The sequence below is a fragment of the Anolis carolinensis genome, chromosome 4 (assembly GCF_035594765.1).
Source record: "Anolis carolinensis isolate JA03-04 chromosome 4, rAnoCar3.1.pri, whole genome shotgun sequence".
Lineage (NCBI taxonomy): Eukaryota > Metazoa > Chordata > Lepidosauria > Squamata > Dactyloidae > Anolis > Anolis carolinensis.
The window spans coordinates 131145017-131160085 of NC_085844.1; positions in this window are offsets into that span (position 1 = coordinate 131145017).

Sequence of the window (15069 nt, forward strand, 5' to 3'; positions counted from 1 at the left end):
TGCTTAATTTGTAAAATCATAACTTAATTTGATGTTTAATAGGGTTATCCTTAATTCCTCATTATCCAACATATTCGCTTATCCAACGTTCTGCCGGCCCGTTTATGTTGGATAAGTGAGACTCTACTGTACTGTATTTACAAATTTACCACTAAAATATCACAATGAATTTAAAACACTGACTACAAAAACATTGATTATGAAAAGGCAGACTGCGTTGGATAATCCAGAACATTGTATAAGCGAATGTTGGATAAGTGAGATTCTTCTTTAATATGAAATAATTACTGGGATAGAATAATGCAGAACAATATAATCTCTAAAACCAGGACAGTAAATAAACATGGGAACTCTACACAGGAAACAATCCGGGCCAGCTAACACCTCCCAACAAAGTATTCCCATCATCAAAGTCTGGCAAATCCTGTTTTCTCAGGGCCACAGACAGTAGAAGGACATAAAATATCGCAAACAACACCACTATGAAAACAAGGGAATTCCAGACAGGAAACAATCAGGGCCAGCTAACACCTCCCAACAAAAAATTCACTCAGGGAGGAAACAGTCAGGCTTTAAAGCTGCAAGGCCATTACATCCTAATCATTTTTCCTAATTGCAGCATTCATACTTGCCTCCAACAAACAAAAAAAACCAATCAGAAATATTGTATATTCACAACCTTTAGGAAATAATATCCCCTGATGGCGTAGCATGTTAAAGCGCTGAGCTGCTGAACTTCTGGACCGAAAGGCCACAGGTTTGAATTGGGGGAGCGGAGAGAGCCCCCACTGTTAGCCCCAGCTTCTGCCAACCCAGAAGTTCGAAAACATGCAAATGTGAGTGCATCAATAGGTACTGCTCCGGCGGGAAGGTAACGCCGCTCCATGTAGTCATCCCACATGACCTTGGAGGAGTCTACAGACAACGCCGGCTCTTCGGCTTAGAAATGGAGATGAGCACCAACCTCCAGAGTAAGACACGACTGGACTTAATGTCAGGGGAAAACCTTAACTACCACCAATTCCTCAATACTTTATTTCCCATACCACCAGACATCGCCACAGCAACGCGTGGCCGGGCACAGCTAGTGTCATTATAATTGTGTTATAATATTATTCTATTTTATTATTATACTTACTACAGTATTATTGTTTGGGGCCCTGGTGGCACAGTGTGTTAAAGTGCTGAGCTGCTGAACTTGCGGACCAAAAGATCCCAGGTTCAAATCCCGGGAGCGGAATGAGCGCCCACTGTTAGCCCCAGCTCCTGCCAACCTAGCAGTTTGAAAACATACAAATGTGAGTAGATCAATAGGTCTACTCCGGCGGGAAGCTAACAGCGCTCAATGCAGTCATGCTGGCCACATGACCTGGAGATGTCTATGGACAACACCGGTTCTTCCGCTTAGAAATGGAGATGAGCACCAACCCCCAGAGTCGATCACAACTGGACTTAACGTCAGGGGAAACCTTTACCTTTACAGTATTATATTGGAATATCATATTATAACTGTATTATAGTATAATTATATCACTATAATTGTATTATTTATTTTTATTTATTTCATACATTTATATCCCATCCTTCCCCCTGGCCTTACAACAGGCAACCATTAGATGCCAACACAACAATAATAACAAGTACAGTTAAAGCAAATAGTTAAAAACATCAATTATAAAACATTATTTAAAATTTTTCATCAGTTCATAATCCAGAATCTGTCCACACTTAAAAATAGTATGCCAAACTTAGGAAGTTGACTTGGACGTGGCAACACATGCCTTAGTAATTTCCTATTTGAATTACAGTGACATGCGCTATATGAGACTGCCTTTATGTTTGGAAATTTCAGTTAACACAATGAGCTACAGAGAAATTGTTCACTACGGGAAGTATTTCCTTGTTACAACAGTTTCACTAGTTGCTGAACTGTTCCCAGACCTAGTTCAAAAACCCTATATAGGTGCAGGCTATGTAAAATACTGTGTCTTCTGGTATGACCTTACTTGCACTCTGAAATCTTTGGGGGAGGAAATTCTTTCAATCACATCACCTTCACTGGCATATTTGGGAGTAACATCAAAGAGGGAGTTTTTGAAGGCTGCTATCATCCTCTAGAAGTCTCTTCCTAGGATTACTAGAATGGTTCCTTCTTTAACCCATTTTTGGCAGCAAATGAAAACTTTTTTATTCATGTAAGCTTTGGGAAACTGATTGTTTTTAACAAGAAAATTGTTTTTCACGTGCTATACTGTTTTTCTTCTTTATTTTAAAGTAATCGAATCCAATGTACACCATATTTTTAAACATGGATTTTAGGTAAAAAATAATAATAAATACTTTTTAGAATTTCCTCTGCATGCACAATACTTTTTTTGTTTGTTTGTTTGCTTGTTTGTTTCAATGTGGCTTTGTAATGCAATTTTTCCTGCGGGGTGAGGAGGGAGTGTGAAAAAACCCTTCAAGCTACCGGTGAGTATATATATATTCTTAAGTTTTTGGGACCATTGGGAAGGCAGAAGAAGCAAGCAGTACAATTAGGAAAAATAAACAGCCATCTGGCTGAGGCTGAGAATAAAATGGTGAGGGAATGGCAAAGCCATTGGGGCTGGGGGCCTTCCTCCTCTTCTCTGTCAGAGGTGAGACTGTAGTGAAAGACACACACACACATACACACATACAAATTTAAAGCGCCATCAAATCTAAGGCTTCTTAACGTAACAAAATTGTGCCTAAGAATTAGTGAAATATAGTATTTAAAATATTTATTTATTTATTTATTTATTACAGTTGATTACTAGCACCAAAAAATGAAATAAGGTTTTGTTTTATTCTTGGTGTGTCACTTGATGTGATTTCAAACATATGCGTTTTTGTTTTTATTCTTTCTATTTTGTAGGTTGCTTGATTTCCGGTTCAGACAAAAAAAGTGGGGTATAAATAAAGTCATTGCTGGGTTGACGTGTTGCACAGAGAGAAATTATAGATGCTTGTATATTGGAAGGAAATGTCGCTCTGTTACAGCAAAGCCAACCAAGAGTCCTCTGGTAACAGATTTTTGATGCCACAAGCTTTGTGGATTCTTGCCCATTCTTATGTCACCATTTTTCATTTAGCCCTCAAGGTGCCACAATGCTCTTTGCTGTTTTAGAATATATGTTTATGTATGTATGTGTATACATACATACATGTAATGAAATGCATGAGATTTATGGTCCTGAGATTACTCTGTAGGGAGGCTTAAGGCTGTACAGTCTGTTTGCATGTTCAAGAAATAAATATTGCTTTGAATTGTGATGCAAGACTTTTATTTTGGGCAACTGACAAAGAGAGTGTTGAATTACAGCAAGTGCAGATCACTGAGAGAGGCAGAAGGAGGAGGTGAGTGACACAGATAGGGAACAAGGTGGGGGGAAAGCAAGAGAGGGAGAGGGAGCAAAGGCAAACAGGGATGCAATTGCAGGTAAAAATAAAGCAACCGAAGTCCAGGTGGAATTGAGGCAAACTCTTCTCATCAACACTGCTACTCCCCACTGTCATGGGAACTGTCAGCCAAACGCGGTTTGTAATGAAAGGGAAAATATTTTATTCAGATTTATTAATTTGAAAATGAAGCCCGCCTGTCGAGAGGGGGACAGCTCTTCTCAATCTGTCATCGTTGAACCACACGCTCCTGACACTGGGATTCATTTGTCTTGTCTGCTCTGACAGTTGGATTCTCCCAAAGCACTTCCTGGTGGAGCGCCCTGGGATTTTAAACCGGATGAAACACATTCCGACAAAGAACAGCCTCTTTATTAATGCAAATTACATGAGGAGGGAAGAGAAAGTGTGAGCATGTGATGCCAGCAGCCGTTCAGGTTGCTCTCCTCATATCAGTCATTTGTTATTTACATCTCTTCACATTTTTCAGTTTTAATAAAACGAGACTTGGGTTTTCAGTGACATTTATGGACTGTTTGTTTTTTTAAAATGATGTCATTACTACCATGGAGCCAGTTATTCCCTCAAGAATCTAATCTTGCCTAGAGGTGAGGCATAACGGGCTATTAACACAATGGCTTTTGGGTTCTTCTTTGACACAGCATACGTTCCAACTGCCCCAATTTGGGAGGGACAGTCCAAATTAATCTTCTGTTATCCCACTTTTTCAGCTGCCATTGAAAAGTCCCAGTTTCTGTCTCCTCCTCCTCTTTCTCCCTTTGTTCTCAGCTTACTTAAGTTGCTGCAAATTGAGTTCAAAGTGCAAAAGTAGTTTTCACTCAACTCAGCAGAGAGAAAGTGGAGAGTGGAAAGTGGGTTAAATTTTGCCCTTCTCAGTAGGGATTCTCTTGCCATTACTGCCACACAGTCTTCTTGCCTCTTCTGGGGGTGATCCTGGACTCATCACTGACTCTGGAACCCCAGGTGTTGGCGGTGACCAGGAGCGCCTTTTGCACAGTTAAAGCTTGTGCGCCAGCTGTGCCCGTACCTTGAGATACCAAATCTGGCCATGGTAATTCATGCTTTAATAATAATAATAATAATAATAATAATAATAATAATAATAATATTTTTGTATCCCGCCACCATCTCCCCAAAGGGACTCGGGGCGGCTCAACCACTTGTTTCCAACAATGGGCACGTGGCTGGCAATGCTGCGTTTTGGCGATGCTGCGCAGCTGCGGAAAGGGGTGACTGGCTGGTTGAGGACAAGCGGCACAATTTAGTGGGGAAGGAGTTGCAAAGCTCCTTCATCGCTATGGTAAGTGCCTAGATTTGAATGGCGACTACGTGAGATGTGGTATTTGGGTGTGGCTTTCAACTGCATATCTTTACTAGAGCTTTTAATCTATGTTAATTTTATCAATATTTGTATGTATGTATTTTTATCCTTTACAATTTTATCTTGTAAATCGCCTAGAGCATCTTGGATGGAGGGCGATTAATAAGTAATTACAGTAGAGTCTCACTTATCCAACACTCGCTTATCCAAGGTTCTGGATTATCCAACGCATTTTTGTAGTCAATGTTTTCAATATATCGTGATATTTTGGTGCTAAATTCGTAAATACAGTAATTACTACATAGCATTACTGCGTATTGAACTACTTTTTCTGCCAAATTTGTTGTCTAACATGATGTTTTGGTGCTTCATTTGTAAAATCATAACCTAATTTGATGTTTAATAGGCTTTTCCTTAATGCCTCCTTATTATCCAACATATTCGCTTATCCAACATTCTGCCGGCCCGTTTATGTTGGATAAGTGAGACTCTACTGTAAATGATGATGATGATGATGATATGGTAAATGTTTTCTCCTATACTTTGTTCATTTTTTAATTCCAAAATGTAATGTACTTTCTGGATAGCCCTCGTATATATATAATATTTGTATACAAATTTCAACTGTTTCCATGATCAATGATGCCTGGCTGACTGATTTATAACCTTTTAACCAAAGTTGTTCTCTCTGTTTTAATTGTATGTGTAAATGTTTTTATTTTTACGGCATTGAATGTTTGCCATGATTTCATGTGATATTTGGAAACTGCCCTGAGTCCTTAATAAAGTGATAGTGGTATAGCAATTATTAGGTGCACATGTGGTCCTTCACTCCATAATGTAATTATCCAGCAATCTTTCTAAATTTTGTATATTGTGGAGATGTCCTGGCCCACGTTGGGAGCAATACTGTTAGTCTGTAGCCTTGCATGACAAGGCCATTACCTCCCTCATTAGGAAAAAGAAAAAGAAACCTTCTGTCACCTTACAGAAAAGGAAGTATAGTCATATGAAAATGGTGCAAACTTCCTTCTGCCTCCATGGAAACAGCCAATTTTCCACTCCCACCATTCTTGAAAATGCAACAGATATATTATCTCATAAAACAGAAGGGATGGTTGGAATCTTACCAAACTAGTTACAATAATGATATTTCTATCATTTACTGAGACATAACCCCTGAAGCTCTGGTACCATTTTAAAGCTCTATTGCCATTATCACAACTTCATGCATGTCCACAGGACTTACTTGGAAATTCCTGTTCTCTTTGCAGATGCCTGAACGAAACCTGATAGCAGCTTGATGTTCTTAAAAATGTTCATTTAGCTTAAGTCTCCCGTTTTTCCTAGAAAGAGACCAATTAATCTGAGCCCTTCCTCTCCAGTTCTGGGATCTATGGGCCTCCTAACAACAGAACAGTCAAAAAAAATTCTGCAAGCGGGCATTTGGAGAAGGATAAGAGCCATGTTGTGTGTTTTAAATTTAATTCTATTTTAACTGTATTTTAACCTAACACACACAGTAATGTTTAGTTTTTTTTTTTGCATTTACAGTAGAGTCTCGCTTATCCAACGTAAACGGGCCGGCAGAACGTTGGATAAGCGAATATGTTGGATAATGAGAGATTAAGGAAAAGCCTATTAAACATCAAATTAGGTTATGATTTTACATATTAAGCACCAAAACATCATGTTATACAACAATTTTGACAGAAAAAGTAATTCAATACGCAGTAATACTATGTAGTAATTACTGTATTTACGAATTTAGCACCAAAATATCACGATATATTGAAAACATTGACTACAAAAATGCATTGGATAATCCAGAACATTGGATAAGTGAGTGTTGGATAAGTGAGACTCTACTGTACTTTGTTTCAAATTGAACAAAGTGTGTGGCTGTTATCTGCCCTGAGTCCCCTCGGAAACAAAGATGGGGCATAAATAAAGTAAACAATATAACAACCACAACAATAACAACATTAGGAATTCTGTGGGATGACTCTTTTGTCTCACTCTGCAGTGTAAAACAAATGCCAAATCCTGTTGCACAGAAAAGAGAAGGACTTAATATGTGTATCTAATGATATCTCCATGGTCTATAGAATGAAAATTTAATAACGCTTGTCACCAAGGTCTTATAAAGGGCTTTCTCTTGCAAAAATGTGTTCACTTTTTATAGCTTCCACAGCCATCCTAGCTTAATGTTTGAGTCACTTGCTGAGAAGCTCCCTAATAATGCCTATTTGCATTATTTTTGCCTTAAGGAGGATATACAAGATATGGATGTATGTGTTTAGTTTGGCATTTCACACAAATCAAAAGCATTTAGAGGACTTTCCTTTCATCTCTTCACTGTTGCCACAGAGCATGAACAATCTCAGACCCAAATGTTTACCAAGTAAGAAATTTAAATTTGAAAATATATACTTTCAGGGACTCCAAGGGTTCCCGTTTTGACTGCCCAATATTGCCAGCTTTATCCAAATTAAGAGTAAGGATTGGTAGGGCTCCATCCCTATTGGCATCTGATGCAGCAGCAGAAGAGCTACAAAAGCATTTCAAGTGCAGATCTGGAACCTAATGTTTCCCAGAATATGCTGGGGGAATGGTAGGAAGCCTCCATAAACAGAGAGGTGTAATTGTCTTTGACCTCATCTACACTGCCTCTATTAGCCCACAGACAGGATCAGACTGTAACTCTTATCTGTCCCCAAGACTTAGTTGGGATCAAGTATCATCATCACATCTGATCAGGCTATTACTCCCATCAGCCGCAGATTTAGCCAGCTACAGCTCCCACCATGAGCCCTACCAGCCAGTGGGAGAGGATGCTGTGATGATTTATAGGAGTTGTAGGGACTGGGATGTATAGTTCACCTGCAATCTAAGAGCAATCTGAACTCCACCACTGATGGACCTGGAACTAACTTGGCACACAGACCCAACATGTCCACATTTGCATACTGGCAGGGTTTGGGGGTGATTAACCTTGGCATCAGAGAGTTATAGTTCACCTGTATTCAAAGAACACTGAACTCAGCAAGTGACGGATCTGGACCAAACTTGTCACACAGACTCAACATGGCCAACTGTGAATCCTGACAGGTGTTTCAGGAAGATTGCCCTGAGAATCTGGAAGTTGTAGTTCACCCTTATTCACAGAACACTGAACCCAGCTAACAATGGATCTGGACCAAACTTACCACACAGACCCAACACGGCCAACTTTGTATACTGGTAGGGTTTGGGGGTGATTGAATTTGGCATCCGGGAGTTACAGTTCACCTATATTCAGAAAACACTGAACCCAGCTAACATCAGATCTGGACCAAACTTGGCACACAGACCCAACATAGCCAAGTGTGAATACTGGCACAGTTTCAGGGTGATTGCCCTGGAAATCTGGGAATTGTAGTTCACTCTTCTCCAGAGAACATTGAACTCAGCAGATGATGGATCTGGACCACATTTGGCACATAGACCCAACATGGCCAACTGTGGATACTGGGGGAGTTTTGGGAGGATGACTCAAGGTTTTTGGGAATTGTAGTTCACTCATATCCTTATGCATTTTCTAATGGGAGCATTCATAAAAACAAAGGCAAAGAGTGAGGTTCTTTTCTAAGAAATGGTGTAACAAATGACTAAACTGATATTACCTAACATCCAAAATCAAACAAGGCCCTTTTCAAATAACCCGGGCATCGCCAGATACCCAAGCTAGTACAGTGCTTCCTCACTTCTTCGCAGTTCACTTTTCGCGGATTCGCTGTTTCGTGGTTTTTCAGTAACCTCTAAAAGACTATTATAAATCATTAAAAATTACAATTTACAGCCTAAGGAAGGAAGGAAGGAGAAGCCAAAGGGAGAGAAAAGGAGCCCAAGCTGCAACAGGAGGAGGCAATTTAAAGACTTAAGATAGTGTATAATTACTAAAATAATGTATAAATATTAAAATAAAAATAGCATCCCTACTTTGCGGAATTTCACTTATTGTGGGTGGTCCTGGAACCTAACCCCATCAATAAGTGAGGAAACACTGTAAATACATAAAAACCAGATTATAAAATACAACACAAAATACACCATCAAAATACTATATAAATCATTAGAATCATTAAATTGCTACATAAATTGATGGCGAGATGCACCTTTAAAATACTGCTTAAAATACTGTATGAATTGGCACTTCCATAGGTAAACACCAAGTATAATTCAGGATTATTAAAATTTAAACAAGAAACACTTTGGATAGAAACAACCACATCGTGATTAGGTAAAAGTATCCATCCTTTGTAGCACACCCATTGTGTGTGTATGTATTCCTGCTGTTACTCAGCTAAAAAACATTCATCTCATAAACTCCCATACAGGGGAGTGTTATGCTCTACAGCTGCTGAGCGTATGTGGTTCATCTTTTCTTTAAGTGCCTTTATTATTCCTTTGTATGAAGAGAACTGCCTTTGCATAGATGGAGAAATATTGGCTTTTGCCAAGCCTTGGGTCATTAGAAGACTATAGAGATGAATTTCCAAACTCACAATGCTCTTTAAGAAGCTCAGACTATCCCTTGGAGGCAGATCTATGATATCTTGATTCAGCCACTGTTCACATACTTCAAGCTCATTTTCGTCATTTGTTAGGTCATAATATTCTAATATTGATTTCTGGACTAAGATATGTAATGTATTTAAGCTTATGCTTTTCTATGCTTTTCTATTCATGTTAAGGTACCTTCTTGACAGTATTTATAACAAACTGTTTTGGCCTTTTGTACTATACAGCTTGATCCCTTTGTTTTTACCATTATTAGAAGAATAAACATTAATATTACCAAATACTAAAAATTACCTACACATTTGCACAAGAATACATTCAAAAGCTTCATGAACTTCACAGATAAAATTAGTTCAATACTAACTTTGTCAACAGTCATCTCTGGTCAAAGATATGTTGAGCACATTCTGACTCTGAGGAGTGATATACCAGATGGAATGATTTCTCTGACATACAGACCTCTTCAGGCTAGATCATGAAATTTGTTAATCTCCACAGCATTCCAGCTTCAGGAAGTTCAGGAACACCAGACAAAGTTCACATCCAAGTCACAGTAAAACACAGCTTTTCCTAATTTCTTCTTACTGCTTTTTCTCTTCCCCATGTAATTCTCTCCTTATGACAAGTATAAACGTTTCAGTTTTCAAAAATCACAACTATGAAAATGCAACGGAAGGAAGAATTATAACAAGTGCTTCTTTGTAATAAGATAGCAGATTTGTTGTTTCCATTTCTAAAAAATTGCTTCCGCTTCTACCCTCAAAAATATAACTCTTCCAAACTTGCAGGGTTACTATTGTACTCATTCCTTTTTTCTCTCTTTGATTTTCGTTAGGAAGGTGTTGTGGTTCCAATTGAAATTTTCCCAATGAGAAAGGAAGAAAAAATATCAGTTGGTTGTCAACATTCCTTTTGAATTGTATGGCTTACAAGATAAAAATGAAAAAGTAATGGGGGTGCAAAACATATATCTGTAGCTTTTATTAGACAAGGTCTAAGTTCCAAGACAATTTTTTGGCAAATGTCTAAATGATTAATTGATTTGCCACAGAATAGTTGGCACATATTCGCCAAATTGTTGCTATGTAATTTCTCCTGGATTTATATCCCACCACCATCTCCCCAAAGGGACTTGGGGTGACTCACAAAAAGCACTCATTAGTGCAACAATACACAAAATATAGCAAGATACATAGAGATACAAATCAATAACAATGTAAGTTTTCCTAACAAATTTACATAAAACAACATTTAAACCCCCTACTTATTGTATATACTCGAGTATAAGCCTAGTTTTTCAGCCCTTTTTTTAAGACTGAAAAAGCCCTCCTCAGCTTATACTCGGGTTAGGGTCCTGGTTGGCTTATATTTGGGTCAGCTTATACTCGAGAATATATGGTACATTTATTATTTTTCTCTATTATTATCGGTATTATTACATTTATTATTTTTCTCTATTATTGTTGCTACTATTACATTTATTTTACTCTATTTTTCTTATTATTAATATTACATTTATTATTTCACTCTGATATTATTATTATTGCATTTATTATTTTATTCTATTTATTATTACATGTATTATTTTCCTGTATTTATTATTATTATTATTATTATTACATGTATTATTTTACTCTATTATTATTAAAACGATACTTAAGCACATTTACATTGAAGAAGATGAGAATAATGATTTAATCAGAGTTGGGCAGTCTTATCTTAAATTTGAGCTTTATGTAAACATTCAAAAACATTTAACCTACTGATGCTTCAATTAATGTAATTTTATTGGTACAGTAGAGTCTCACTAATCCAAGCCTCGCTTATCCAAGCCTCTGGATAATCCAAGCCGTTTTTGTAGTCAATGTTTCCAATATATCGTGATATTTTGGTGCTAAATTCATAAATACAGTAACTACAACATAACATTACTGCGTATTGAACTACTTTTTCTGTCAAATTTGTTGTATAACATGATGTTTTGGTGCTTAATTTGTAAAATCATAACCTAATTTGATGTTTAATAGGCTTTTCCTTGATCAGTCCTTATAATCCAAGATATTCGCTTATCCAAGCTTCTGCCGGCCCGTTTAGCTTGGATTAGTGAGACTCTACTGTATCTATTTTTACTTCTGAAATTTCCCACCCTCTGCTTATACTGAAGTCAATGTTTTCCCAGTTTTTTGTGGTAAAAATTAGGTGCCTCAGCTTATATTCGGGTCGGCTTATTCTTGAGTATATACAGTATTTAAATGATTCCATAAAACGCAGCAAAGGCTGCAGATATAAGCAGACTGTATATAATATCAGTCCCATAAAGTGCTGAAGTGAAGCAAATCACTAGGTCCTCGAGTTTAATGAAGATACCAATAATGGTCAAAGGCTTGTTTTAAAAGCCATGTTTTCAGGTGTGTCTGGAAAACTAGAAGAGTGGGGGCTAGCCAAATCTCCCTTGGGAGGGAGTTCTAGAGCCGAGGGGCCACCACCGAGAAGGCCCCATGAACCACACTTGAGACGGAGGTGGAACCGAGGGGAGGGCCTCCCCAGCAGATCTTATGGCCTGTGCCGGGTCATAGAAGGAGATGCGCTCTCGAAGATAAGTTGGACACGAACCTTTATTTTTCCAGTAATTTTAATAATGGTTTGATACAATTAAACATTCTGTTTTAGTTAATGCTACTCATTCAAGTACTCGTCCTAAATACTAAAGGAAAATTATCACATTTTGTCATTCAGATGTATTTATTAAGGGTGAAACCACAACAATTTTCTATTATTTCCAAATCTTGGTGAGTCACCCATGTCTCATTCATCTTCTTATCCATTCTGTAAACAGGCTTATCGAGTGGAAAGCCAAAATAGAATTTTGGGTCATAGCCTGGCTTTGTCTTACATAATGACTATAAAAATCAGTGTTAGCCTTTAACTTGTCATACCACAAGAAACCATGGCATTCAAACATCTTCAAATCCTGGCTGCTGGAGAAAGCAGCAGGCGGGCAAGTGAAAAGCGGCAAGTGAAAAGAGGTAAGTAGAGAGAGTGGCACAGTGTGTTAAAGCGCTGAGCTGCTTAACTTGCAGACCAAAAGGTCCCAGGTTCAAATCCCGGGAGCAGAATGAGCGCCCGCTGTTAGCCCCATCTCCTGCCAACCTAGCAGTTCGAAAACATGCAAATGTGAGTAGATCAATAGGTACCGCTCCGACGGGAAGGTAACGGCGCTCCATGCAGTCATGCCGGCCACATGACCTTGGAGATGTCTATGGACAACGCCGGCTCTTCGGCCTAGAAATGGAGATGAGCACCAACCCCCAGAGTCGGTCACGACTGGACTTAATATGAGGGGAAACCTTTACCTTTACCAGTGGATGGAGAAAAAAGCAGGGAATTAGTGAAGGGGTGGAAAATGGCAGTGGGGCAGGAAGCATGACATCTGACACTCCCCCCCCCCCCCCCCATATTCACAGTTTTCCCACTTTCATGGGAGAGGGCTACTACAGAAAATCCATGGGCATTGTGGCTCCGGATCTGAGTTATGCTGAATCAGAACGTTCTTAGCCTTACATTCTCCCTTGATGCCCCTAGGCTACCGACCATTATTTAGTCTAAACTTTGCATATTTGTAGACTGCTTGAACATCGTTTTATATTAATAACAATTGTTTTTTTTGCTGAGTCTGCTCCCCAGCTCTCATGGAGCAGGTAGGAAGCAAGAAACTTGGATAACAATTGCTATGAAATCTATTTGCTTTCAAGTCCATCGCTGTGCACATTTGGATTCCAAAGCTGTTTTCATCAATATTATCTTGGCACAGAGTGATGGAAATGTTCAACTTCAGAAAGCTAGATCTGAAACTAGGAAAGGTTTTTTTTTCATATGTGTGCTTTTTTTGCATTCCAAAGGTAGCAGAGAAAACCTAAGCAAAGCACTGCAGAGCACCATAAATGATTTAAGACCCAACCATGTTGCCAGGGAAATTTAAGGATGGAGTCTAATCCTTTAATCTAACCTGGTCCTTCTAAAAGCTTTGTGCTAAGAGTTGACTCAGCATGTCACTGCCAAGAAGATCCATTGACCCTGAGTTCAGTGCTGAGAAATTGAGAAATGCTCTTTTTAATGTCTGCTCGATAAATACAGCATCTTCTTCTCTATGGCTGAGCAATCCACTTCAAATCCATTACCGTCTGTTCTCCCAGACTGACAAGTTATCCTGAGACAATAGTGGCCATGAGATGAGGTTAACCCTTGCAAAGGGATGTATAAATCTTGCCATCTGCAACACTTTTGCTCCCCGAAGTCCTTGAAGGCAACCATGGGGAAATTTAATTTGATGATAGTTGTGTGTGCTCCATCTAAACCAAGGTGATTTGTGTCAAGAAAACACAGACTAAGTAACCTCTGAGTGTACTTCTAGCCCTCCAACTGTTCCTTGGATCTTAGAAAGAAAGTCCCTTTGCCTTAAAGGTCAGTCCTATGATAGTGAGTTATCATACAGCAATCAGTTGAGATCAACATGGACATGGATTTGTGACTAACTACTATTATGCTGATTTGCAGGTGTGAATGAACCAGCCCACAAATAATACTCTAAAACAGGGCTTCTTAAACCTTTCCACTCATAACCTCTTTCAGTAATGTTTATGGACATGCTGACCAAAAGGTTGGTGGTTCAAATCCGGGGAGCAGAGTGAGCTTCCGCTGGTAGCCCCAGCTTCTGCCAACCTAGCAGTTCGAAAACATGCAAATGTGAGTAGATCAATAGGTACAGCTCCGGCGGGAAGGTAATGGTGCTCCATGCAGTCATGCTGGCCACATGACCTTGGAGGAGTCTGGTTAATTCCTATAAAGTGATTTTGTTTGACCTCTTTGGTTTGTTTTTTCTGTCAGAGCAATTACGCAGCACAGCAGCAGTTGAATGGAGTCAGTGGAATGGAGAACGAAGAGACATCAGAGACGATGGTAAAACCATATACAAAGTTTTACTGTACAAGACAAACAGACTTGCAGACAATAGACACAGGACTCTCACTCTAGGCAGACAGAACAGAACAGAACTGAACAGATGCAATCAGTAATGCATACACACTTGTGTCTGGACACTCCCCAGTTCCAGCCACACATCAAGGTCATCACAGCTTCTCAGTAATTAACTCTTTACAGACTATAGTACACTCTGGATGATGCAATCAGTATGCAATACTAGAAAGACACAAATTTAATTTAAACACTATCTATACACAAATCCCACATTAACATTTTCCTCCCATTTTATACTTTTTTTCTCAATGTAGTGCCCTCTACTTGTATTGGTCAAAAGTCCATTCAACATAATCAGAGCATCAAGTTAGGGGATATTTGTTCATCATGTAAGTAGAAAATGTAGACATTGGTCATTTTGTCTGGGGCCAAGGGATCACAAGAATCATGTAACACAATCTCCAGCCATGCAGGAATACATAACTACAGCACACCAGAAAACTGCTCTATTTAAATTTCTCCAAAGATGGAATGTGTACCACTTTCTGAAGCAATCTAGTCCACTGTTAAGCAACGCTTACAATTAAGAAATTCTTCCCAATGTCTCGGTAAAATATCCTTTCTTTTACTTGAAATCCATTGGTTCGTGTTTGAATCTCTAGATCAGCGGAAAACAAGCTTGCTCCATGTTCCACATAATATTACTGCAGGTATTTAAATATAGTTATGTCACTTCTCAGTTTTCTCTTGTGTTTTAGGGGCTCAGC